The sequence below is a fragment of the Dama dama genome, chromosome 17, assembly GCF_033118175.1.
Source record: "Dama dama isolate Ldn47 chromosome 17, ASM3311817v1, whole genome shotgun sequence".
Classification (NCBI taxonomy): domain Eukaryota; kingdom Metazoa; phylum Chordata; class Mammalia; order Artiodactyla; family Cervidae; genus Dama; species Dama dama.
The window spans coordinates 12,282,392-12,308,916 of NC_083697.1; the positions used below are offsets into that span (position 1 = coordinate 12,282,392).

The window sequence follows — 26,525 nt, forward strand, 5'->3', positions numbered from 1 at the left end:
AAGACAGTCTGAATTTCCATGGGAGGTGGCTCTGCAGGGAGTGCCCCGTGCCATCCTTCCTTCTTTTTCCAGGGATGCCCTCTGTGCTTCTGCTGTGAGCATCTCTCACTGAATCCTTGTCATTCTGTGACATACAGCGTGTTCAGACCCCAGTGTCTGCGTCACATGCTGGAAAAAAATGGGAGCAGCTCACCCTCTGTCTAGCTGCCTTTCTTAGCTCACTGTTCAGTTTAGGACACAGACTTTGCATGGACTTCCCACTTGAAAATTGAATGTTTTTAAATAGCTCTTGATTTTGCTATATCCATCTTTTTCACTGCTAACCTTTCACACAGTTCTTTTCAGTTTGGCCTTTTAAAAGTGCTTATGGTCTGTACATAAATGTCAAATTTTTTCAGATTTTGAGAGATGTGCCTAATCCCCTTAAGAGCAGTTCTAATTTAGGCTTCTTCTGAATTCCATTTTTTTACCTTAGCTGTAAAATAAGAACTTTAGAGGAAACAAATAATAATAATATCCTTGCCAGTGTAATAGTATTCCAGCTTTCTACTTTAGTTCTGTAGGCTATAAAAGATAACCTCTGAGGTCCTGTTAAGAAAACACTCCTCTCGTGTATATGGTGGAGGAAGGAGGCAGCTTCTGTGCTCACTAGGGCAAATCCACATTGGATTTCTCATTCTGATTTAAAATATAATACTTACATTATGTGGATATTTTGAACTGGAGTAACTGCTAAGTACTTCATAGACAGTGAAGGATTAGATAAATATTACTCCTCTTAATATTACTTACGTACATATTCAAGTATTTATTACACAGTGAGCACTATTAAAGAGGTTTAATGTTGTTTAGGAGGTTATTTTATGTATGTACAGTTGTCACAATAGTGCCAATAATGTGTTTTAGACCAGAGCAAAGGAGTGCTGATTCCTTTTATTAAAACTCATGATGTTAACCAAAATCTGGGCCTTATAAGTGCATATTAAACTGTTTTACAAAGTTATACCTCAGAAAAGGATGTTTGAATTCAGGGAAAAAGTACCTTTTGTGGGTTCTCAAGAATGGACAGTATTTCCAGTTCAAATAATATGGTTTTTGCTATGATTATTCATGAGAATTATGCTAATAGTTAAATACAAAGGCCAGTAATCACATGTCAGGCACTATATTCTAGGTGTTCACGTTTATTGATTCATGTAAGCTTCACAACAGTTCGTTAATGCATTCAATCTCAATGAGGTAGGTATTATTACAATCTGTTCTTTTTTAAATATATTTATTTTTAATTGAATGATAATTGCATCACAGGGTTGCATTGGTTTCTACCAGACATGAATCAGCCATAGGTTTACTCGTGTCCCCTCTCCCTTGAGCAGCCCTCCCACCTCGCTCCCTACCCTCACCCTCTAGGTGGTTACTGCACCCGCTTTGAGCTCCCGAGTCACACAGCACGTTCTCACTGTCTGTCTGTTTTACACGCGGTGAAGTATGTTTCCCTGTCAGTCTCTGCCCCCCACCCTCTCCTTCCCTGCCCTCCTGTGTCCATGGGCCTGTTCTCAGTGTCTGCGCCTCCACTGCTGCTCTGCAAAGAGGCTCATCAGTACCATCTCTCGGGGTCCCATGTGTATGCATTAGTGTACGGTAATTGTTTTTCTCTTTCTGACTTACTTCCCTCTGTATAATAGGCTCTAGGTTCATCCACCCCATTAGGACTGACACAAATGCCTTCCTTTTTATGGTAGAGTGATATTCCATTGTATATATGTACCACAGCTTCTTTATCTGTTTATCTGTCAGTGGACATATAGGTTGCTTCCATGTCCTAGCTATTGTAAAGAGAGTTGCAGTGAACATTGGGTTACATGTGTCTTTTTCAATTTTGGTTTCCTCAGGGTATGTGCCTAGTAGTGGGAGGCCTAGTAGTATATGCCTAGCTGGGTCATATGGTGGTTTTATTCCTAATTTTTAAGGAATCGCCATCAATTTGCATTCCCACAAACAGTGCAGGAGGGTTCCCTTTGCTCCACACCATCTCCAGCATTTATTGTTTGTAGATTTTATGATGATGGCCATTCCGACTGGTGTGAGGTGATATCTCATTATAAATTTGATTGGCATTTGTCTTAATAATGAGTGATGTTGAGCATCTTTTCATGTGTTTGTTAGCCATCTGTGTGTCTTCTTTGGAGAAATGTCTGTTTAGGTCTTTTGCCCATTTTTTGATTGGTTGTTTGTTTCTCTGATATTGACTTGTATGAGCTGCTTGTATATTTTGGAAATGAATCCTTTGTCAGTTGTTTCATGTGCTATTATTTTCTCCCATTCTGAGGGTTGTCTTTTCTTCTTGTTTATAGTTTGCTTTTCTGTGCAAATCTTTTAAATTTAATTAGGTCCCACTCATTTATTTTTGTGTTTATTTCCATTACTCTAGGAGGTGGGTCATAGAGGATCTTGGTGTGATTTATGTCATCAAGTATTCTGCCTATGTTTTCCTCTAGGAGTTTTATAGTTTATGACCTTACATTTAGGTCTTTAATGCGTTTTGAGTTTATCTTTGTGTATGGCATTAGGAAGTGTTCTAATTTCATTCTTTTACATGTAGTTCTGCAGTTTTCCCAGCACCAGTTATAAAAGAGACTATCTGTGCCCCATTGTATATTCTTGCCTCCTTTGTAAAAAATAAGATATCCATAGGTGCTTGGGTTTATCTCTGGGCTTCTGATCTTGTTCCATTGGTTTCTGTCTTTGTGCCAGTACCATACAGTCTTGATGACTGCAGCTTTGTAGTATAGTGTAAAGACATGAAGGTTGATTCATCCAGCTTCATTCTTCTTTCTCAAAATTGCTTTGGCTATCCACGATCTTTTGTGTTTCCATATGAATTGTGAAATGTATTGTTCTAGTTCTGTGAAAAATGCTATTGGTAATTTGATAGGGATTACATTGAACCTGTAGATTACATTTGGTAGTATAGTCATTTTCACAGTATTAATTCTTCAACCCCAAAACCTGGAATCTCTCTTCATCTATTTATGTTGTCTTTAATTTCTTTCATCAGTGTCTTATAGTTTTCTGTATACAGTACTTTTGTCTCCTTAGGGAAGTTTATTCCTAGGTATTTTATTCTTTTTGTTGCAATGTTAAATGATATTGATTCCTTAATTTCCCTTTCTCATATTTCATTGTTAGTTTATAGGAATGCAAGTGATTTCTGTGTATTGGTTTTATATCCTGCCACTTTGCTAAATTCACTGATTAGCTCTAGTCATTTTTTGATGGTCTCTTTAGGGTTTTCTATATATACTATCATATCAACTGCAAACGGTAAGAGCTTTACTTCTTCTTTTCTAATCTGGCTTCCTTTTGTTTGTTTTCCTTCTCTACTTGCCATAGCCAGGACTTCCAAAACTGTGACAAATAATAGTGGTGAGAGTTGGCACCCTTGTTTTGTTCATGACCTTAGAGGGAATGCTTTCAGTTTTTCACCATTGAGAATAATGTTTGCTGTGGGGTTATCATATATGGTCTTTATTATGTTGAGCTTGGTTCCTTCTGTACCCATTTTTGAACAGTTTTTTATATCATATATGAGTGTTGAATTTTGTCAAAAGCTTTTTCTGCATCTGTTGAGATTATCATATGGTTTTTGTCTTTCGGTTTGCTAATATGGTGTATCACATTGATTGATTTGCATATATTGAAGAATCCTTGCATCGCTGGGATAAACCCAACTTAATCATGGTGTGTGATCTTTTTCATGTGCTGTTGAGCTCTGTCTGCTAGAATTTTGTTGAGAATTTCTGCATACATGTGCGTCAGTGATGCTGGCCTGTCATTTTCTTGCTTTGTGTAATCTTTGTCTGGTTTTGGTGTCAGGGCGATGGTGGCCTCATCAAATGAGTTCAGAAGTGTTCTTTCCTCTGCAATTTTTGGAAGAGCTTTAGAAGGATAGGGATTAGGTCTTCTCTAAATGTTTGATAGAATTCACCTGTGAAGCCATCTGACCCTGGGCTTCTTTTTTTGGGGAAATTTTTTATCACATTTCAATTTCTGTGCTTGTTACTGGATTGTTAATAATTTCTATTTTTTCCTGATTCAGTCTTGGAAGATAGAACTTTTCTAAGAATCTGTCCATTTTTTCCAGGTTGTACATTTTATTGGCATATAGTTGTTTGTAATAGTCTCTTATGATCCTTGGTATTTCTGTGTTGTCTCTTATAACCTCTCCTTTTTCATTTCTAATTTTGTTGATTTCATTCTTCTTTTTTTTCCTGATGAGTCTGGCTAATGGTTTGTCATTTTTTTATCTTCTCAAAGAATCAGCTGTTTGTTTTCTTAATCTTTACTGTCTTTCCTTCATTTCTTTTTCATTTATTTCTTCTCTGATATTTATGATTTCCTTCCTTCTACTACCTGGGTTTTTTGTTGTTTTTGTTGTTTTTTTTTCCAGTTGTTTTAAGTGTAAAGTTAGCTTGTCTGTTTGATGTTTTTCTTGTTTCTTGAGGTAGGATTGTATTGCTATAAACTTCCCTCTTAGAACTGCTTTTGCTGCATCCAGTAGGTTTTGAGTTGTGTTTTCATTGTCATTTGTTTCTAGGAATTTGTTGATTTCCCTTTGATTTCTTTAGTAACCGTTATTTAGAAACATACTGTTTAATCTCCAAGTGTTTGTGTTTTTGTAGCTTTTTCCCTGTAATTGCTATGTAGTCTCACAGTGTTGTGGTCAGAAAAGATGATTCATAGGATTTCAGTTTCTTTTAATTTACTGAGGTTTGTTTTGTGACACAAGATATGGTCTGTCTTGGAGAATGTTCCATGTACAGTTGAGAAGAAATTGTGTGTGTGTCCTTCTGCATTTGGGTGGGGAGTCCTTAAGATATCAATTAGATTCATTTGGTCTAGTGTATCATTTCAGGGTTGTTTTTCCTTATTAATTTTCTGTTTTGATGATCTGTCCATTGGTGTAAGTGGGGTGTTAAAGTCCCCTGCTATTATTTTATTGCTGTCAATTTCCCCCTTTATGTCTGTTAGTGTTTGCCTTAGGTATTGAGGTGCGCCTGTGTTGGGCGCACAGATATTTACAGTTGTTATCTCTTCTTGGGTCGATCCCTTGATCATTACGTAGTGCCCTTCTTTATCTCTACAATATTCTTTAAGGTCTATATTGTCTGAAATGAGAATTGCCGCTCCAGCTTTCTTTTGACTTCCGTTTGCATGGAATATCTTTTTCCACCCTTTTACTTTCAGTCTGTATGTGTTCCAGGTCTGAAGTGGCTCTCTTGTAGACGGCATGTGTGTGGGTCTTGTTCAGCCCGTGTCTTTTGGAGTGTTTAGTCCCTTTACGTCTAAAGCAGTTGCTAACACACAGGCCTCTGCTGGCCTCTTCTTCGCGGCCTTGGCCTCTGAGGCCTCCCCTTTCTCTCGTGTTCACTGCCTGTGTGCGTCCCTTTGATCCCTGCGCTGAAGCTGGCTTGGTGGTCCTGAATTCTCTTAACTTTCGCGTGTCTGTAAAGCTTGTGATTTCTCCATCAATTCTGAATGAGGTCCTTGCTGGGTAGAGTAATCTTGGTTGTAGATTTTTCCCCTTCTGTACTTTAAATATATCCTGACATTCCCTTCTGGCCTGCAGAGTTTCTGCTGAAAGATCAACTGTTAATCGTATGGGTTTTCCCTTGTATGTTACTTGTTGCTTTTCCCTTGCTGTTTTTAATAGTTTTTTGTGTGTTTAATCTCTGTTATCTTAAGGAGTATGTGTTTTGACGTGTTTCTCCTTGAGTTTATCCTGAGTGGGACTCTCTGCACTTCTTGGACTTGACTATTTCCTTTCACATGCTGGGGAAGTTTTCAACTATAATCTCTCCAAAAATTTTCTCAGTGCCCTTCTTTTTCTCTTCTTCCTTTGGGACCCCTGTAACTCGAACATTGGTGTGATTAATGTTGTCCCAGAGGTCCCTGAGGCTGTCGTCGATTCTTTTAATTTTTCTTCTTTTATTCTGCTCTTCAGGGATTATTTCTACCATCCTATCTTCCAGCTCACTTATCTATTCTTCTGCTTCCGTTAATCTACTATTGATTCCTTCCAGAATATTTTTAATTTCAGTAATTGAGTTATTCATCTGTTTATTTATTCTTTATTTCTTCTATGTCCTTGGTAATTGTGTTAATTGTGTTGATTGCTTCTTGCATTTTCTCCATTCTGTTTTTTAACATCTTTACTCTCATTATTCTGAATTCTTTTTCAGATAGTTTGCCTATTTCCTCTTCGTTTAGTTGCTCTAAATGATGGAGTTTGTTCCATCATTTGCACAACACTTCTCTGCCTTTTCATTTTCTAAAAAATGTAGTGTGTCTAAGATCTTTTCTGAGGAATTGAAGTTGAATTATTTCTTCCTTTTGGTTTCTGCTCTTGGTGGATAGGTTGGTCCAGTGGTTTGTGTAGGCTTTTGTTGGGTGTGACTTGTGCTCTGCTGGGAGGAGGTAAGCGTCCCGCCCCGCTTTGGTTGGTAGAGACAAGAGGTGGCAATCCCATTTGCTGAGGTAGGCATGTGTGTTTTTGTCTTGTTGTTTGGGTGGGGCGTCCTGCTCTGGGCTTTCTGCTCTGGGCACTGCTGGCAGCTGGGTGATTCCATGTCTTGTATACAGGTGGAAGCCTCTGTGGGAGTTCTCACTAATTAATACTGTCTGGGGTTATGAGTTTTCTGGTAGTCTAGAGTCTTCTTGTCAGTGCTCCCCCTCCAAAGGCTCAGGACCCAGTCTCTCGCCAGGGAACTGAGATTCCACAGGTGGTTTGTTATGGCATAAAAGGGGATTAAAGCAAACACACTAAAACAAGAAAACACACTAAAACAAGAAACAAAATGCAAACCCCAGACAAGTGGCAACTACGAAATCAGGCAAATGCTAACAAAAATAATGGAATACACACACACACACACACACACACACACAGACACACACACACACACACAAATGCTAACAAAAATAATGGAATACACACACACACACACACACACACACACACACACACACACACAAACAAAACCATAACAGTCTCCCCAAAAAAGTAGAAGAGATTAACCAAGTGAGCAAAGGAAGGCAAAAATGATACCAACCAGGTAAAAACAAAACTAACTAAAGCATAAACTGAAAACAAAACCAAAGTAGTATGCCAACTAGGGAATAAAGAAACAAAAGCAAAACAGACTAATAAACATGGAGAGAAAAAGAGAGAAAAGAAAAGATAGTATAGAAAAGCAAAGTTAAATAGAAGTAGATAAAGGAGATTTACATATATTAAAGAATAACTACAACAGGGAAAGAATAAGAAAACAAAAGAATATATGTACAAAAGAAAAATAAATTTTAAAAAAATTTTAAAAATTAAAAAAAGAAAAAAGGGTAAAAACCCTCCAAACTGCAAAAGGCCAATGTAGAGGCAGACATATTTAAAGGAAATAGTGTGATTGACAAAAAAAATTCTCAAAAGTGTAAATAGATTTAACAGTACTAATAAAATCAACAAATATAGCAACAGAGCGGAAAGGGAAAAAGAAGAAAATCCACAAGGAACTACAGAACACATTAAAATATAAGAAGAATAACTGTTTTTCTTGGCTCTCAGCTGTCAGTCACCATCTTTTCCCTTGCTGCGAGTCACAGTCACATTGTCTCCCTCGGATGCCCTCCAATACTGAGCTGGTCTGGTTTCTAGACTGTTGTGGGGGCGGCTCAGACTGTAATCTGGTCCTACTCTCCTGTGTTCTTGCCTCTGATGTCTGAATCTGCCCATGCTGGTGTGTCTCTTTTGCAGGACCTCTCATTGTCCTTTTATATATTCCATAGATACAAAGTCTGCCTAGTTGATTGTAGATTTAATCCACAGCTTCTACCACTGGTGGGAAGATTATATGTTCTCTTCCTTAGCCACGCTGCCCCTGGTTTCAGTTGGGGCTTTACCTCCACCTCTGCATGTGAGTCATCCACCAGGGTTTGCTCCTGAGGATGCCCTGGAGGACTTGGGTCTGCCCCCAGGAAGTTCTGGTGTGGAGGTGGTGCTGCTACTTGGGTCCCAGGGGCTCTGGCAGTATCGGGTACCCAGGGGAGCCAACGGCTAGGATGTTGGAGAGTAGGGTACTCTTAGGGTCCTTTCTAGCCCCTGGCTGCTCTGTCACAGTGGGGTGACAGAGGGGGTGGCATGGGAGCTTGGATCGTGGGGACCCTGGCAATGCCAGATACACAGGGGTGCTGGCAGCAATTGTCACAGGCAGTCCGGCCCTGTTCAGGTTTTTCCTAGCTTCTGGCAGCTCTGCCCTGATGAGGATTGTTCACAGAGGTGGCACAGCTGCTTGAATCATAGGAGCTCTGATAGCGCCAAGTGTGCAGGGATACCAGCTGCCTTAGCTGCAGAGCTGTGGTCCTGCTGGAGCCTTTTCCTAGCTTCTGGCAGCTGGCAGTCAAACAGCCTCTCTGGCTGGTCCTTCGCTGTTACTTGGTCCATTTTAGGCACGGACAGGACCCTGCCTGGGGTCTTTCTCTGTTTCTCGGCGCACCAGGCCCTTAAGGGGCCACCCTGCCTGGAGTCCTGTTTCTCAGCACACCAGGTCCTTAAAGGGCCACCATGCCTGGGGTCCTTCTGTTTCTCAGCCCACCAGGCCCTTAAAGGGCCACCATGCCTGGGGTCCTTCTGTTTCTCAGCCCACCAGGCCCTTAAAGGGCCACCCTGGCTGGAGTGCTTCTGTTTCTCGGCGCACCAGGCCCTTAAAGGGCCACCCTGGCTGGGGTGCTTCTGTTTCTCGGCGCACCAGGCCCTTAAAGGGCCACCCTGGCTGGGGTCCTTCTGTTTCTCCACGAGCCAGATCCTTGAAGGGCCACCCTGGCTGGGATCCTTCTCTGTTGCTGGGCATGTCAGGGGCTTAAAGGGCCACTTTCTCTGGGGTCTCTTCAGCTGTCTAGTGCTGACGTGTGTGTTTGGTTGCGGGGGGCAGGGTGTGGGGGTAGGCTATAGAGATGGCTCACCCCCTGCATGTGACTCAGCAGCGTTGCCCTGTCTCCTTGTTTGCCTGTCTTTCCTTCAGAAGCATTTCCCACTGCGATCTCCTCCCTCAGGTCCCCTTGGGCCGTCTGTCCTCAGTCAACAGCAGACCTCGCCCTGGGATTGCTCCGCAATCCCTGTGCTCCAGCCCAGCCTCTCTGCCTTCCAGAGGACCCATGATCCTGTCCAGGGTACTTAGGGCTGCGGCAAGGATTTTCTAAGTGATTCTCATTCAGTTCAGACTGTCACAGATCAGCTGGCTCACTCTGTAAAGCCTCAGGTGCTTCTCCTCTGTCCCAAACAGTTGCCCCATGGTGGGGATCTGACCCCTACTTCCATTCCCCCACCCCCCAGGGGCAGATCCAGTCCTGCTCAGGCTCCTCTTTTTTGCCCTCCTTCCTACTGAATTTTGTGTGGTTCCATGTATATTCTTTTCCAGTGGTCAGGTACTCCTGCCCCCTCTTAGCTGGTGTTCCACAAGATCTTCTGTGTCGGGAGGTCTATTCCTGGTGTGTCCATGGAGCAAGAAATAGTCCTCGTCCATCTACTCCTCTGCTATTTGGATCTCCCCCCTTATGATCCATTCTTTAAAAATGAGACACTGAGGCACAACCAGTGAGTAACAGAATCAAGATGAGAGCCCAGGTAGACTGGCTTCAGAGCGCACCTCTTCACCTGCTAGATACACACATTACATGCCTCTTACTCAGAAGTTTCCTTATTCCACTGATTCTGATATACTTTGCTGTGTGTTTTCAAAATGAACAAACTTCAGTTACGACCCCAGTTTTCATTTAAAATTTATATAAAAGGCTCATGTTCATTTGAATATTTGGGTCATGAGACAAGGATTCTGGATGCTGCAGGGCTTCCAGGTGCTGGTGATGCCGTTTCAGCATCTTCAGGCGCTGACTGCACAGAGAGCAAACAGATCCCAGCCTTTGACCAAGAGGGCACCAGACAGGGCCTCATGTACTCAGCAGAGAATACTAGTGGAGGAAGGGGGTAAAGAGGTACAAAGAAGCCTTTGGGTTTTGCTTCAAACTGTTCTTTAATTTTTCTTTTTCATTCACAGTTTATATTTTATCATAGATGGCTTCATTTTGAAATGCTGTTTCCTTGGCATTGGATAGATACAGATATTTTTGCAAATCAATGTAACTTATGAAAAGCTAGTTAGGATTATGAGCCAATGAAATCAAACTAATATCAGGATACAAAAGAAAATTTAACAAAAATGTTGTAGAGCAGCAGTTTCTGCAAGTTCATATTTTTTCCAATATAATTTAGGTTTGTAAGACTCAATTCAATAAGTAAGATTATGTTTGGACTGTTAACACTTTCAGTTCAATCATGTGTTCACCTTACATTTTGTTGACTCTCCTTGTTAGGTTATATTATTACTTTTCATTTTTATGAAATTTCTAGAATGTACCGTTTCAGGTATGTTTGCTTTGTGATAGAGTTGTTGTTGTTCAGTCACTACAGCATGTCCAACGCATTGTGACCCCATGAACTGTAGCATGCTGGGCTTCTCTCTCCTTTACCTGTCTCCTGGAGTTTGCTCAAACTCATGTCCATTGAGTCAGTGATGCCATCCAACCATCTCATCCTCTGTCATCCCCTTCTCCTCCTGCCCTCAGTCTCTCCTAGCATCAGGGTCTTTTCAAGTGAGTCAGCTCTCCACATCAGATAGCCAAAGTATTGGAGCTTCAGCTTCAGCATCAGTCCTTCCAATGAATATTCAGGACTGATCTCCTTTAACATTGGCTGGTTTGATCTCCTTACTGTCTAAGGGACTCCCCAGAGGCTTCTGAAACACTGAAGTTCCAAAGCATCAGTTCTTCAGCACTCAGCCTTCTCCATGGTCCAACTCTCATATCCCTATATCATACTGCAAAACCATACCTTTGACTATTTGAACCTTTGTCCACAAAGTGATATCTCTGCTTTTTAATATGCTGTTTAGGTTGGTCATAGCTTTCCTTCCAAGGAGCAAGTGTCTTTTAATTTTATGACTGCAGTCACCATCTGTAGCGATTTTGGAGACCAAGAACAGAAAAACTGTCACTGTTTCCTGTTTTTACCAGTCTGTTTGCCATGAAGTGATGGGACCAGATGCCATTATCTTAGTTTTTGAATGTTGAGTTTTAAGCCACCTTTTTCACTCTCCTCTTTGAAACTTCATCAAGAGATTCTTCAGTTCTTCACTTTCTGCCATAAGGGTTGTGTCATCCGCATGTCTGAGGTTATTGATATTTCTGCTGGCAGTTTTGAATCCAACTTGTTCTTCATCCAGCCCAGCGTTTCTCATGATGTACTCTGCATATGAGTTAAATAAGCAGGGTGATAATATACAACCTTGACATTCTCCTTTCCCAATATTGAACCAGTCCATTGTTCCATGTCCAGTTCTAACTGTTGCTTCTTGACCTGCATACAGGTTTCTCAGGAGGCAGGTCAGGTGGTCTGGTATTCCCATCTCTTTCAGAATTGTACACAGTTTGTTATGAGCCACACAGTCAAAGTCTTTAGCATAGTCAATGAAGCAGAAGTAGATGTTTTTCTGGAATTCTTTTGCTTTTTCTACGATCTAGTGAATGTTGGCAGTTTGATCTCTGGTTCCTCTACCTTTTCTAAATCCAGCTTGTATATGTGGAAGTTCTTGGTTCACGTACCTTTGAAGCCTAGCTTGAAGGTTTTTGAGTTTTACCTTGCTAACGTGTGAAATGAGAACAATTGTGCGGTAGTTTGAACATTCTTTGGCATTGTGTTTCTTTGAGATTGGAATGACAACTGACCTTTTCCAGTCCTGTGGCCACTGCTGAGTTTTCCAAATTTGTTGGCATATTGAGTGCAGCACCTTAGCAGCATAATTTTTTTTAGGATTAGAAATAGCTCAGCTGGAATTCCATCACTGCCACAATTTTTGTTCATTGTGATGCTTCCTAAGGCCCACTTGACTTCACATTCCAGGATGTCAGGCTCTACGTGAGTGACCACACCATTGTGGTTATCTGGATCATTAAGAGCTTTTTTGTATAGTTCTTTTGTGTACTCTTGCCACCTCTTCTTTTTTTTTTTTTTTTTGCTTTATTTTTTAAAATTTATTTATTTTAATTGGAGGCTAATTACTTTATAGTATTGTAGTGGTTTTGCCATACATTGACATGGATCCGTCATGGGTGTACAGGTGTCCCTCATCCTGAACCACTGCTCATCTTCCTCCCCATCCCATCCCTCAGGGTCATCCCAGTGCACCAGCCCTGAGCACCCCGTCTCATGCATTGAACCTGGACTGGCGATCTATTTCACATATGGTAATATACATGTTTCAGTGCTGTTCTCTCAAATCATCCCACCCTTACCTTCTCCAACAGAGTCCAAAAGTCTGTTCTTTATATCTGTGTCTCTTTTGCTGTCTTGCATACAGGGTCATCGTTACCATCTTTCTAAATTCCATATATACGCATTAAGATGCTGTATTGGTGTTTTTCTTTCTGACTTACTTCACTCTGTATAATAGACTCCAGTTTCATCCACCTCATTAGAAGTGATTCAAATGTATTCTTTTTAATGGCTGAGTAATATTCCATGGTGTATATGTACCACAGCTTTCTTATCCATTCGTCTGCTGATGGGCATCTAGGTTGCTTCCATGTCCTGGCTATTATAAACAGTGCTGTGATGAACACTGGGGTACACGTGTCTCTTTCAGTTCTGGTTTCCTCGGTGTGTATGCCCAGCAGTGGGATTGATGAGTCGTATGGCAGTTCTGTTTCCAGTTTTTTAAAGAATCTCTGCACTGTTCTCCATTGTGGCTGTACTAGTTTGCATTCCCACCAACAGTGTAAGGTTTCCTTTCTCCACACCCTCTCCAGCATTTATTGTTTGTAGACTTTCTGAGAGCAGCCATTCTGACTGGCATGAAATGGTACCTCATTGAAGTTTTGATTTGCATTTCTCTGATAAGGAGTGATGTTGAGCATCTTTTCATGTGTTTGTTAGTTGTCTGTATGTCTTCTTTGGAGAAATGTCTGTTTAGTTCTTTGGCCCATGTTTTGATTGGGTCATTTATTTTTCTGGTATTGAACTGCATGAGCTGCATGTGTATTTTTGAGATTCTTTGTCAGTTGCTTCATTTGCTATTATTTTCTCCCATTCTGAAGGCTGTCTTTTCACCTTGCTTATGGTTTCCTTTGTTGTGCAAAAGCTTTTAAGTTTCATTAGGTCCCATTTGTTTAGTTTTGCTTTTATTTCCATTACTCTGGGAGGTGGGTCATAGAGGATCCTGCTGTATTTATGTTGGAGAGTGTTTTGCCTGTGTTTTCCTCTAGGAGTTTTATAGTTTCTGATCTTACATTTAGATCTTTAATCCATTTTGAGTTTATTTTTGTGTATGGTGTTAGAAAGTGTTCTAGTTTCATTCTTTTACAAGTGGTTGACCAGTTTTCCCAGCACCACTTGTTAAAGAGGTTGTCTTTTTTCCATTGTATATTCTTGCCTCCTTTGTCGAAGATAAGGTGTCCAAAGGTTCGTGGATTTATCTCTGGGCTTTCTATTCTGTTCCATTGATCTGTATTTCTGTCTTTGTGCCAGTACCATACTGTCTTGATGACTGTGGCTTTGTAGTAGAGCCTGAAGTCAGGCAGGTTGATTCCTCCAGTTCCATACTTCTTTCTCAAGATTACTTTGACTATTCGAGGTTTTTTGTATTTCCATACAAATTGTGAAATTCTTTGGTCTAGTTCTGTGAAAAATACTTTTGGTAGCTTGATAGGGATTTCATTGAATCTTGAGATTGCTTTGGATAGTATACTCATTTTCACAATGTTGATTCTTCCAATCCATGAACATGGTATATTTCTCCATCTGTTTGTGTCCTCTTTGATTTCTTTCATCAGTGTTTTATAGTTTTCTGTATATAGGTCTTTCGTTTCTTTAGATACACTTATTCCTAAGTATTTTATTCTTTTCATTGCAATGGTAAATGGAATTGCTTCCTTAATTTCTTTTTCTGTTTTCTCATTGTTAGTATATAGGAATGCAAGGGATTTCTGTGTTTTAATTTTATATCCTTCTTGCCACCTCTTTTTAATCTCTTCTGCTTCTGTTAGGACCTTGTCATTTCTGTCCTTTATTGTGCCCATGTTTGCATGAAGTGTCCCCTTGGTATCTGTAATTTATGCCTGGCAGTAGGTACACCTCTTCTGCCAGGTCATTGGTATGAGACATTGAGCTAATCCAGTCAGTAGTTAAGTTATCTTTGGGTTATGTTTTTGCTGTGGTTACCATAGGCTTCCATCTCCTCGTGGGTGGTCTGCTGTTTCTGTGGTCTTTTTGGGAGGTCTGGATGGCCAGGGGATCTGACAGTAATGCTAATTCCTCTTTGTCATCAGTCATGAGGTTTCAGCAGTCCCTGCATTGTCTCTGCCACCGAAGCCATCTCTCTGCCTTTGCCCCTTCCAGCAGGTGGCAGCTGGAAGGTTGCTCAGCTTGAGACCAGTGGTGGTGGTGGGCTCCTGGTTCTCCTGCCCCAGCATTCGTGTGGGGAAGGCCTGGTGCACCAGAGCTTCTGGTTGGGGCGCTCAGCTTCCCTTCCTCTCCATGGTGGGCACCTTCTGGAGCTGCAGTGTTCCAGCCACTGGCCACATGTGGCTCTTTAAACTTTAACTATTTGAAATGAAATAAAATTTAAGATTCACCTTTCCATTCACAGTATCCACTTTACTGGTCCTTAGTGGAACACGTGACCTGTGGCTGCTCTGCAGGGCAGCATAGATACAGGACGATCCTGTCGTCACAGAAAGGTCTGTTCTGCAGCCCAGGTCTGGAGCCGGGTGGCTGAACCCGGCCTTGTCTCAGTGGAGGGCCCCTGCTCCTGTTCTAACAGCGCTGTGGATCAGTGCCAGCACTGGGTGTGTGCGGGGGGCCAGGTCCTGTCCCCCCTCCAAGGGCAGAGGCCTTTGCCTGGACCGCAGGGTTTCCTATCTCACCCCTAGCAGCAGGTGACTTTCGTCTCCTGAAAGGAGGTGAGAACTAGGGCTTAGGAAGTGCCTTGCTCCTCACTCAGAGGCAGAAGGCATTTGTTCCATGTGAGAAGAGCCTGTGGCCTTGTGGTTTTGTGGTTATTCCCCAGGAATGACTGATGAGCGCCTTGTACCCCTGCAGGAGTGGGAATATGCAGATGGGCTCTTTCCAGCACTGTTGCTTCACCTTCAGACCCTTATCAGGCCCGGCACACTTGGGTCACTGAGCCGGCTCTCTAGACCTCCCTCTCATTGCTCTCAGGAGCACTGGTGAGGCCCATGGGAAAGAGGTCATGAATGGTTTGTACTTGCAGTGTATCTGGGTCCCTGGAACCTGCAGGGTCTCTGTGGCCCACCGTGTCTCTCTTGTTTCACCTGCCCACCTTCACAGCAGCTGCTCCCCTCTCTGCTCTGACAGAGGTGCAGCAGCTTGCGTCTCCTCCTCTGTGACGCTCACGGGCCCTGCTTGTGTGCCGACCTCAGCTCACCAAAGTGTCTCACTACCTGAGGTTTAAATGTGAGATGCTTTGTGACTTCCCACATCCTGAGAGCAGTCGTCTGTTTTCAGCTCTCTAGGTTGTTGGGATAGTGTCTTCCCCTTCATGGCTCTTTGTGTGCAGGACCTGTGTGCTCTGGCTGTGGAGTCAGGTTTCTGAGGGAGGCTCCCTCTGAGGGAGGTTTCTGAGGGAGGCTCCGCCTGGGGGTGGCCTCTGGGAGCCTCATGAAGGCCTGGCCTGGTGAGCTCTTCTTTCTGTCTGTAGGTTCCTCACCCAGGTTCTCTCCTCTGTTGGCTTCTCTGTGTGGATTATGAAGAAAACACTTCTGGGAAGGAGTAGGGTCTCTTTTGGGTAGGAGTGGGCAGTGGATCTTAGTCTGGACAGTGTGGCATCAACCAAGACTTAAAACACAGCCTCAGTGATAGCACCACTTTTTGCAGGCCTCTTAGGCCTGGTGGTGCTCCAAGCATTGTGCCAGTACCTTCCACCCATCTTGTTGTCTTTTGTCTAAAAAGTCTCCTTGACTATCCTAAACTATGTTTGAGGTATAAATGTCATTTCTTAACTCTTTATGGGTAATGTCTCAAGTCCATTTTAGTACATGATACTTAGGTAAAGATCATCTGAAAATTATGGACCTTTGGTTTATATTGTTTAAAACACACTGAAGTAAAATATCATTAGTGAGTTAGCGTACATGTTCATAAATATCCATTTTGTAAACATTAAGTTCAAAAGGATTTTTTTTGGTAACCCTTTACCACAGAAACCTCATGTCTTGTTTAGTCACTTTTGATTGTTAGCATGGAAAACACCTGGATCAATTAAAAAGTTAGTTCAGATACCCTGTCTTTTGAACACCAGTTAGAACACCCAATTAGCTCATACAGGTTTCAGGGTTCTAAGGTCACATCTGTGTCTCCAGCCTTGTTTGTAGAAACAGCCAGATTAGCTTTTAAAAATATTTAAAATGGAATTTATTGCCCATGGTTAAAGATAATGACTAGTCTTTTATATCACTTTGCGTTTTGTTAACTTTCTTCTGTGAAACTCCTGTTCCCGATCCTCAGGCAGCTCAGGCTTCCGGTGGGTTCACGAATGTGTGCACACTGCACTTTGTTCAGACACCATGCCTGCGACCCTGGGCCTCCAAGCTCAGAGTAGAGTGGGTGACTCAGCTCCCAGCATCAGGCACTGCTGGATTTAGCTGTGGGCTCCGTGGTGGTACAGCAGTGTAGCAGCTGGAAAACTGTGCACACCAGTCTTGCCCAGAGCATCCCGCACTCATGTGGGAGCTGTGTAAGCTTGTCATCAAAGGAAAAGAGAAGAGTTATTACGGGTGAAGATACTGGAAGGAGAGGAAAAGTAGTTGGCAAGGGGAGGAAGAGGCAAGAAGAAGTTCCCTAGCTACAGAGCATGGAATAGGATTTCTGTAGCCTTGATTGAGATCAGAAAGAGGTCTTCTAAGGATGAGAGTCAGCATGGAATCCTCATGAACACATTAGGAAGCAGGCCTCAAAAACATAGCTGCAGAAGCAAGTCTGTTGAATCAGGCAGGGGTGGGCAAGTTGATTGCAGAAATGCTGGGGTGGGGCGGGCATTTGAGCTGAACTCTGAGGCCTGTGGAGGGGGTGTGCTGGCGGATGTAAGTCCTGGGGCAGTGAGCGTGGTCCTCGCGGGTCCAGAGAAGATGGCCTGTTCCTGGGGCCAGGTTCACGGATGCATGTTGGAGTCTGACTGCAGTTGAGACAGGCCAGCACGGAGGAGTTGGTCTGAGTCTTAGAAACATGTTTTGCTTTGTGTGCTGTGTTTTATGTTGAGTAGGAGGTATGACCTAATCGGCTCTCTTTTGGAAAGATTGCTCTAAGTCATCCTCGAAGGTGTATTGAAGGAGGCAGGAATGGAGGCAGGGAGGCCCCGAGGCAGGCATGCTGGACACGGCTGAGCGAGACAGCACCCACACCAGGCAGCCGTGGGGTTCGAAAGTAGGAAACATGTACGAGAGACAGCTTTGAAACAGTCTTCACCGGGTTTGGGCAGGTAGTGTAGGTGGTGAGGAGCAGGGAGGAGGCTGAACCTGCAGTGCCTATAAGGGGCACTTTGGGGGTGGGAGGTCTGACAGAGACAGAAGGAATATAGTCCATTTAGAGGTAGGGTGGGGAGGGGAAGGAGGGGTTCTAGGTTCATACTTGTATAGGCTAGTATGTGAGGAACATGCCCAGTATTTCTGTTCTTATATCTAGACGAGAGGAAGAGATGTTTTTTGTAAATTTAGTAATACTTAAGTTGATTATGATTTTAGAGAAAACTTTGAATTTTCTGATTTTTGTTTTTCTAAACATTGTGGTGTAGGGGCAAGAGGATATGGCTCATTTCTATCATTTGGAAAAATCTTTAATTTGGTTTTGGAATTAATAAATCTTTTGTTTCTAGAACCCACATATTTCTTGGGGGATTTTGTATGGCTTGCAAATGAATTGTTTAAGATAAATGGCTTTCAGATTCCATTGTATTTTGTTTGGCTCAGAAAACACACCTACATGAAGTTGAACATTCTTATTCTATCACAGTAAGCTCTCTTTTCTCTGTAAAAGGGAAAGTCAGACCATGTAAAACATAACTTTCTTTTCAGGGGCTGACAGCATCATTTGCCCCCTTTTCTGTTTCTTTTTGTGAGAATTCTTTCTGATGGTCATCAGTCCACTTGGCAGAGTGCCCCTCCCTTCTCATTCTCGGTGTGACTGTGCTTTTCAGCTAGTCAGCTCTCTTAAAGTCACCAGCAAAGAAAGTTTTAGTTTCTTGGTTAGGAATACTTTTTTGGCACACCAAATGATGGTCCTAAAGTTAGGCCTTTGGTCCAGGCATTCTCTGCATTTCCCTAGGCTTTGAGAGCAAGATGTAAAAAACCTAAATTGGGTTTCACACTCTTGTCAAAACTTATTGGACATATAAATTATTCTAATAGAAAAAAAGGAAAAGCCTTCTTTATGGAGTGGAATTCTGTTTCATTGTATTTAGGGTTATAAGGGTAGGGTTCCTTCAGTGTGAGGGATCGAACTGACCTGGCATCATGTGTGATTTTTCTGCAGTGCCTTTTTTTTTTTTTCTTTACTAACACTTATATTTTCATTGAGTATTGTTGGTACCGAACGTGATTTTCAGGAGAAAAGAAAAGCCAGTACTGGCTGTCTAAAACACAACATTGATTAGCTGAAACTAATGGTGTTGATAAGGTGGGATGCGGGGTGGCTGCCCTGGCCTTTCCCTCCTGTGTGCGCGTGATGCTCCTGACATCAGCAGAGGTGGCCACAGTGACCTGCTTGACCAATGAAGAGCAGCAGAGGTGATCCTCTGACTCCTGTAAGACCAGGCAGTAAGAGACCTTGCGGTTCGGGCCACCCCCCATGCTGAGAGGCCTCACGGTCATTCAGAGAGGGCCCGCAGGGATTGCTGGCCGCGTGGGGGACGCCTGGTGACTTCAGCTGCAGCCGGCTGACTGCAGCTGCAAGAGAGACGTGGAAATCTTAGTCTCTCCTTGCCTCGGTAACAGCCAATCCACAAACCCAGTCGTTGCCCCCACGCAGAAAATAACCTCCCAGTCAGTCCATAAAACCATGGGAAATAACTTCCTTTAGGTCACTTAAGTTTTGAGGTGGCTTATTATGCAGCTACCTCATAATGGTGACCCAGGCTACATATCACATAATGCTGAATAAGGACAGTTTTAATTGTGAAATATGCTTCTGTATTTTAGTCCTGGACACTTCTGGACAAAGTGTTAAAATGAACACCTACAGAGCTTAATTGTTGAATCACAATGCCATTGCTTAGCAATGAGAGCTGTATTTTGTAATTGGAAAATATAATTCTTAAAATTCAGTTTAAAAAATGATACAGTTGCTCAGAAAGGCATACACTGTCCTGAAAAAATAATTTGAGAGACCTCAAAATATGTAAAGTTCTCATGATACTTTCATTGTATTTAGTTCATAGGTTGAAAATCTGGTCGCAGATTTGCTTATGTAATTCTGAAGTTTGTATAAATGAGCTAAATTAAGAGCTTTCATTTAAATAATCAGCCTTATAATTGGTGTGGCAGTGAGCTGGCTAAAGAGACTAGACTCATAACCATCCTAACATTTTCTGTTCTATATTTTTTAGGAAGATAAATGATAACCAAAGAGTCTAAAACTGGGTTACCTGTTGGTATTACAATCAGGAATGATACCTGTTTGGGGGCCTTTGGTGTGTAATTCTTGCCTTTGGAGCTGGTGGTCTGGCAGACTTGTTTAGGGGTGGTCTCTGCTCAAAGATAATGAACGTGAGTAGACAGTTGGGTCTTTCCCTATTTAGGACTTTCTGTCTGATTTGAACACTTTCTAATTGCAGCTGCTTAAAATGCACAGACCTCTATTTTTGAATGTAATGTACTTACTGTTAGAATTTATTTTTATGTTTCTCTTTTCTAGACCTTAACTTTTCTGTAGATAGGAATTTTCACCTCTTTTCCTCAGCATCTGTGTGTGCCCAGAACTTGGTGGGTTATTGAATTTTTTGAATGGATAAAGTTAAATTGTATCAATAGTAAACTATATTAAATTTATCAAATTAAGTCAGCAAATATATCAATAAATAATATATATGAATTCATTCATTTATTCAACAATTATTACATGATTGAGAATATAGCAATTAGCAAGTCAGACATTGTCCCTGTCCTCAGAGGAGCTTGAAGTCTGTTGTGATGCGTGCAGTTCTCTTACTCCGCAGCGCCCTCTCACCCTCATAGGGCTGAGAGGATGGGAGGGGTCCCTGGTCAGGCGTTTGTCACATGTCCGTCATGTGCCAGAAACTGCTGTGTCAGGCTCTGTGTCCAGCAGGGCAGGTGAACACTGAAAGTATCTCTGTAAGTGATAAATAAAATGTGCAAAGTGGCAGAGCAGTAAAACACTGGACCCAGCGTGTAAGTAGATGCGCCGCCTGGTCCCGAGGTCCTGGCAGGCTCAGTGAGGCCCTCCCATGTCCCAGGGTGGTCCCCCGGGTGTCTTGGTGGTCTTCTGTTACACGTGCCTCTCTGAGAGCTCGTGTCACAGTGAGTGAAAGCCAGTTCTCCCTGTCCTCCTCTTGCTCTCTGCTTGGTGGACCACATATGTGTACACTGGGCCCACCTTTCCCCGCCTGTGTTCTTGGACTGTTTTTGTCATCTGGCTTTAAAGACGTTGTTCTGAGATATCTGTTCACCACGGGGGGAAGCTGGAGGTCTGTGGTCCTATGGTGGAGCCACTCACACCCTTCTTACCTGCTCTGACACCTGGCAGAGGATGCTCAGGTGGACTGTCCGCCTCCAGCCACAGTGTAGTCGGTGGACAGCACTTCAGGCTCCAGCCTGACCCCTCCTGCTTGTTTGCTCACTGGAGACAGCATCTGGGATGGACATGAGTGATCACACTATTAGGGAATAACATTGAAGCTCATCTCAGTGGTAGAAGAGAAGGTAGATATTTTGCAAACTGCTGTAATACCACTTAACGATTCATGAGAAATCACTTTACCATTAGTTATAATATATCCCTGTGCCTAGGCTTTGACGTTGTGCCAGTTGATCTAAAGATTGTCCCTCTTAGATCATAGGATCCCGGGTAATTAATTTACTCTGTAAGACTATTAACCCTACTGTGTGCCAGGATTACACAGATCCCAGGGTTATATAGTTGACTATGCAGTACAAGGTCGGCTTCCCTAGTGGCTCAGTGGTAAAGAGTCCGCCTGCCAGTACCAGAGATGCAGATTCGATCCCTGGGTTGGGAAGCACTCCTGGAGGAGAAAATGGCAATCCACTCCAGTGTTCTTGCCTGGGAAATCCCATGGACAGAGGAGCCTGGTGGGCTTCAGTCCATGGTGTTGCAAAAGAGTTGGACACGACTGAGCAACTAAAAAACAACATAGAACAAGGTGTCTGGGAGTTTCAGATCCTTCCATGTGATGTACGGTGGTGTAGAGAGGGTCTAATAAGAAAAGAGGCCACCAGCGTGAGTAGAGGACAGATGACGTGGGCTCTCTGGATGCGGGATGGAAGTGTTCAGACTTTACCCTCAGGGCTGGTGAGAAGCCCTGGAAGGTTGGTGGCCTCAGAGCTTTGGCCTTTTCAGGTTCTGCTGAGTGCCTTGTTTCTTACTCATTGCTGGCCAGTACCAGCCCTGCTCTTTCAAGCAACCTTGTTCTTGGGTCTTAGAGAGCTCTCTGTTCTGTGATAACCCTCAGCATGCAGTGATCCCTGCAACTCTGCTTGGCCTGCTGGTAACTTTTGTCTATTTTGCCCAGGTAGTTTTGAGCAGGGACAGGGGAGTGCTTCAGGAAAATGTCCAAGCAAACTGTCCCTGGAGAAACAATAAAAGCCTTTCTGGGTGCTTTTTCCTAGTCTATGATAGCTCTTCCTTTTCTCCCAGTGCTTTAGAGTAAGGAGTAAAACATCTGCCTAGAATCAAGTGGCTAAACCACCCGTCCACCTTCCAAACCTGACAGGAGAGCTCTTCCCAGCATTTTAAGTGATGCACTCTTTTCTGCTCTAGCAGGGTAAAGTAACACAAATGTGTATATCATATGAATGCCTTTTTCCCCATCCATCACATAACCCTGAGGGACTGTTAGCACAGCTGGGACCAACATGATGTTTTAACTGACTGACTGCTGGAGCTTTGAGTTCATTGTCACTTGAACTTATGAGTAACATAAAACTCAGGCAAAATTTCATTTGAAGGGATTATTTATGGATTATTTGGTTAACTGATTTCTATTGCTGTTATCCTGAATAATAGGAATAAAGTCAGATCCCTGGGTTGTAAGTTGCAAATACTTATGACGTGTGGCCTTTCTTGATCAGCTCACATAATGTCTTAAAAATTGAAAACAAAAGAACTTATCATAGCGCACTCCGTGACAGTTTCAATACTTCAGTTGTTGCACAGAGAACTCCTGACTAAAGAAGACGTTCAACAGGTGTAGCAGACTTCTGATTGTACCCTTTAGCATTCTGGAGCGCATGCATTTAGTCTCAGTTGGCCAAGTGCATTTTGAGTCGACGTCTATGTTATATGCCGTGTATTCAAAGACGAGTTAAGAAAACGGGTTAGCCCTTCAGTATCCTGGGGAGGAGATGATCAGATAGATGATCACAGATAACAAGGCCTGTGAGAGAAATATTCCAAGGATGTTAATAAACCCACAGACGAGGAGTACCTACTTTACGATGGGAGAAGGGTTCAGGCTAGAAAAGGTGTCAGAAGAAACACAGATGGGAAAGCTCATTCATGAGATTTCCAGGGAATGAAAAAAGGAAAAAAAAGGCAGAGCCACAGGAGATTCCCTATGAGGAAACCAAGAAGGAGCAGCGAAAGAGGCTGAAAGAGAACCAGCAGAAAAGAGGTGATGGCAAAGCTGCAGGAGAGGATGAGATTTAGCATTTCAGGGAAGATCACGTGTGCTGTCTTCCTCTGGAGTTCCATGGCCTGTAAGCATACTACAGGTTAGAACATCCTGTTCAGTAAAGATAGTTAATGTATTGTTCATTTAACCTAGCATTTCCCAAAATAATTGGAGCAGAGTCAGAGTGAGTGAATGAGTGTATATGTTATATATCTCACTGAACATTGTGTTCTATGGAACACTGTTTAAGAAATCTTGATCTGATTCATCCTATAACTGACTGCCACAATGTTAGTTACAAAGGTCAACTTTGATATGTCTCAGTTCCTAAAGAAAACAAAAAAAGCAGCAAGCTCCCAACAGCCACCTGTCACCCGAGTGCCCTATGCCCTTCTGGGCATGCTGCCTGCCCCTTGCCCAGCGCCCTCCCTGAGTGAGTGGCCAGCACTGACCATGTGTCCTCCTGCAGCTCGCCGTGTTTTCTGCACCTGCTTCAGTATTTCTTGAGGGTGCCAATAAAATGATCCTTGTTCTCTGGCTTTTTCCTCCTCCCTGCGGAGATCTTACTTGCTAAGTCACTTCAGTTGCGTCTGACTCTTTGTGACCCTGGGACTGTAGCCCTCCAGGCTCCTCTGTCCATGGGATTCTCCAGGCAAGAATACTGGAGTGGGTTACCTTGCCCTCCTCCAGGGGATCTTCCCAGCCCAGTGATCGAACCCCCATCTCTTAGATCTCCTGCATTGGCAGGTGGATTCTTTACCACTAGCGCCCCCTCTTAGCTCTTCCTTAAAACTTCTGGTCAGGTATCAGGTTTTCCTCAGCCTTCCCTGCCACTTCTGCCATGGACACGTCTTGCTCATACATTAATCATACTGTATTAACTCAGTTTTTTTCACTTTTGTGACATAGGTTCTCTTTTTTTCCTTAGCACTCCATTCATTTATTCATTCAGTCGTATATACACAGTGTAACTGCCTTTTAATTTTCTACTCAGCCTTATTGATGTTTATGTATCTTTTAACCTGTTTTCATAAAAAGGGAAACTTTCTAAATAGTAGGAACTCATTCTATATTTTTTGAACTGATCACTAAGTGTCAGCTAATCATAAGTGTAAGTCATGGGGCTTTTATGTCAGTGGTGTTTTGGTCCAGCTGTCTCTTCCTCTCTCCCGGCAGCCGCAGCAGAAACCTGGTGTATTGGCTCAGGGTTCCTGGGTCCCCCTGAGCTTGTCTGGGAGGCTGGGCTGGGCCGGAGTGCTGTCAGAGAGCATCAGCTCTTCATAAGGAGAGTGTAGGTATCTCAGCGATGTCTGCTCTACTCCTTTGTGAACTCCGTGTATCAACAAGGGGTGTATGGAGAGCAGTTTGCAGATTTAGCAAAAATAAAACTTTGTAAATATTTAGCATTTCAGCTGATTGCTGCTTTGCCACCATTGTATTATCTTTCGACTTTAATAACATGCTTCAAGAGTTAAAGGAAAGTACATACTGTTGGAAATGTGTAAAGAGAGTTTTCTTTGTTTTTAGGATAGGCAGTATACAATTAATTTTTAAAAGAAATGAGGCCATTAGTCTTAGAAAAGCAATGCTTTTCTATACTATTTTCTCTCTGAAAGAGAGTTTTATATTCAGTGTGCACTCTATTCAGGGAGTTTTAATTACTAAAATATCATATGAATCATGAAATACAGGACCGTCTATTTATGTGAATATCCCATAAATGGATTTCAAGAACAATGCTGTATTGAGACTCATACATAATTTCCTTTCTTTATAAAGTCACCTCATTTATATTTTCATGATTTGTGTACTTTTTCAATTTTGAATTATATTATTTATGTGCATATTTTGATACTACATAGAAGAAAGCAGGTTAATACCCTTGTTGAATTCTTAATATGGGCTAAGCCTTATGATAAGCAAAATCCTATAAAATAGGTATAATATCTCATGTTAAAAATGAGAGAAGTGAGGCTTGGGAGATTAAGTAGCTTGTTAAGAATCATATGACTGGTAATGAGCAGGGCAGAGATTGGAAATCAGATCTCTTTATCACTGAAGATCTTATTCTTTATTACTACATATGTAGCTATCAAGGAAGGCTCAGGTGGTAAAGAATCCACCTGCTATGCAGGAGACCTAGGCTTGATCCCTGGGTGGGGAAGATCCCCTGGAGAAGGGAGTGGCAACCCACCCCAGTACTCATGCCTGGAAAACCCCATGGACGGAGGATCCTGGTGGGCTGCAGTCTGTGGGGTCTCAGAGAGTTGGACACGACTGAGCGACTAACACACACACACATTTACCAAGATGTTCTAAAGGGTTCCATTGCATACTTCATGAACCAGTCTTTGACATAATTCCGGGAATACTGGTGTTGATTTCTCATTCAGTTCAGAAACAATGAACGGCTGCTGCTGAACCCCCTGCACCCTCTGGACTCCTCCCGTGCCAGCCCCCACTGCAGGGCGCCCAGGATTCATGCCATGAGGTCTTGCTGGAAAGTGCTCCCACATGACTGTCACAAAGGCACCCCTCATAGAAGGTTATTCAGCAGTACCAGTGTGACCTCTACAGGCATCTTCCATTCATTTGCACTTTTAAAACCATTTTCAAGAAAATATTGCTAATATTTTGAAAACCACCAGGGAGAGATATTTCATGTCCCTTGTAATCTATTTTAAAAAGTGAAATTTCAGTGTGGGGAGATACATTCCACATTTTATCTAAATCCCTCATGTTGCAGTTACTCTGCATCACTGGAAATTAAAACAGTATTTTCAGTGTGGTAACCTTCCAGATCTTTGAAGATGGCTAGTTTAAGTATAAATGTTTTTCCAGGAAGACACATCTCAGCCGAGAGTGGCTCTCAGAAGGCCCCACAGCAGGTTGACAACAAGATGGGTGCTCAGGACCTGTGAGCTGTGGCCTGAAGGACCTGTCAGGCCTGTCAGTCATGCCTTCGTCTCCAGGGGCTGTGAATAGTTTTAAAATGCTTTGATTTCAATATCTCTGGGTATTACAGTGAAATTTATTCCTCTGATCCTGAAAGAAACAGGGTTCTAGGATAGAAGTCTTTTGTTTGGATTCAGATTAAATGATCATATGGCTGTTTCCTTTTTCTCCATAAAAGAAGCTATATTCTTTTGTTTTTCACCCTAAAAGAGGCAGGTAGTGGTTCTCAGAACATGTGTAGCATTTTTACTTTGACCCAAATCATATTTACTTTAAAGTAAAAATCTGCTTCCCCTGAGAAGCATTGAGGCTCTGGCTGTCTCTTTCTTTACTTTTCCAAGACTAAATCCTTATGCTTTGTATCAGTCACGGTTTGTTAGAAAACTCGCCTCCTCCTGGGGTCCTAAATGCATAGCTTCTAAGGACACTTTAGCACTGCTACTTTAGCATTCTTTATTAAAACATTTTAAGCACTAAACATGTAAAATTCCATTCTTTATTGTCAGTTCTCATCTCATTTTTATTTCTATTCTCAATTGTAAATGATTTTCTTTTTGTCATAGATTTGGCTATTTTCCAGTCAAATACTAT

At 42.5% G+C, this 26,525-nt stretch overlaps 1 protein-coding gene across 10 annotated transcripts in view; it reads left to right on the forward strand.

The window, feature by feature from the left end:
- Window positions 1–26,525, forward strand: part of PRDM5 (PR/SET domain 5) — a 268,633-nt gene that overhangs the window by 186,995 nt on the left and 55,113 nt on the right. The gene's annotated exons all lie outside the window — the stretch shown is intronic.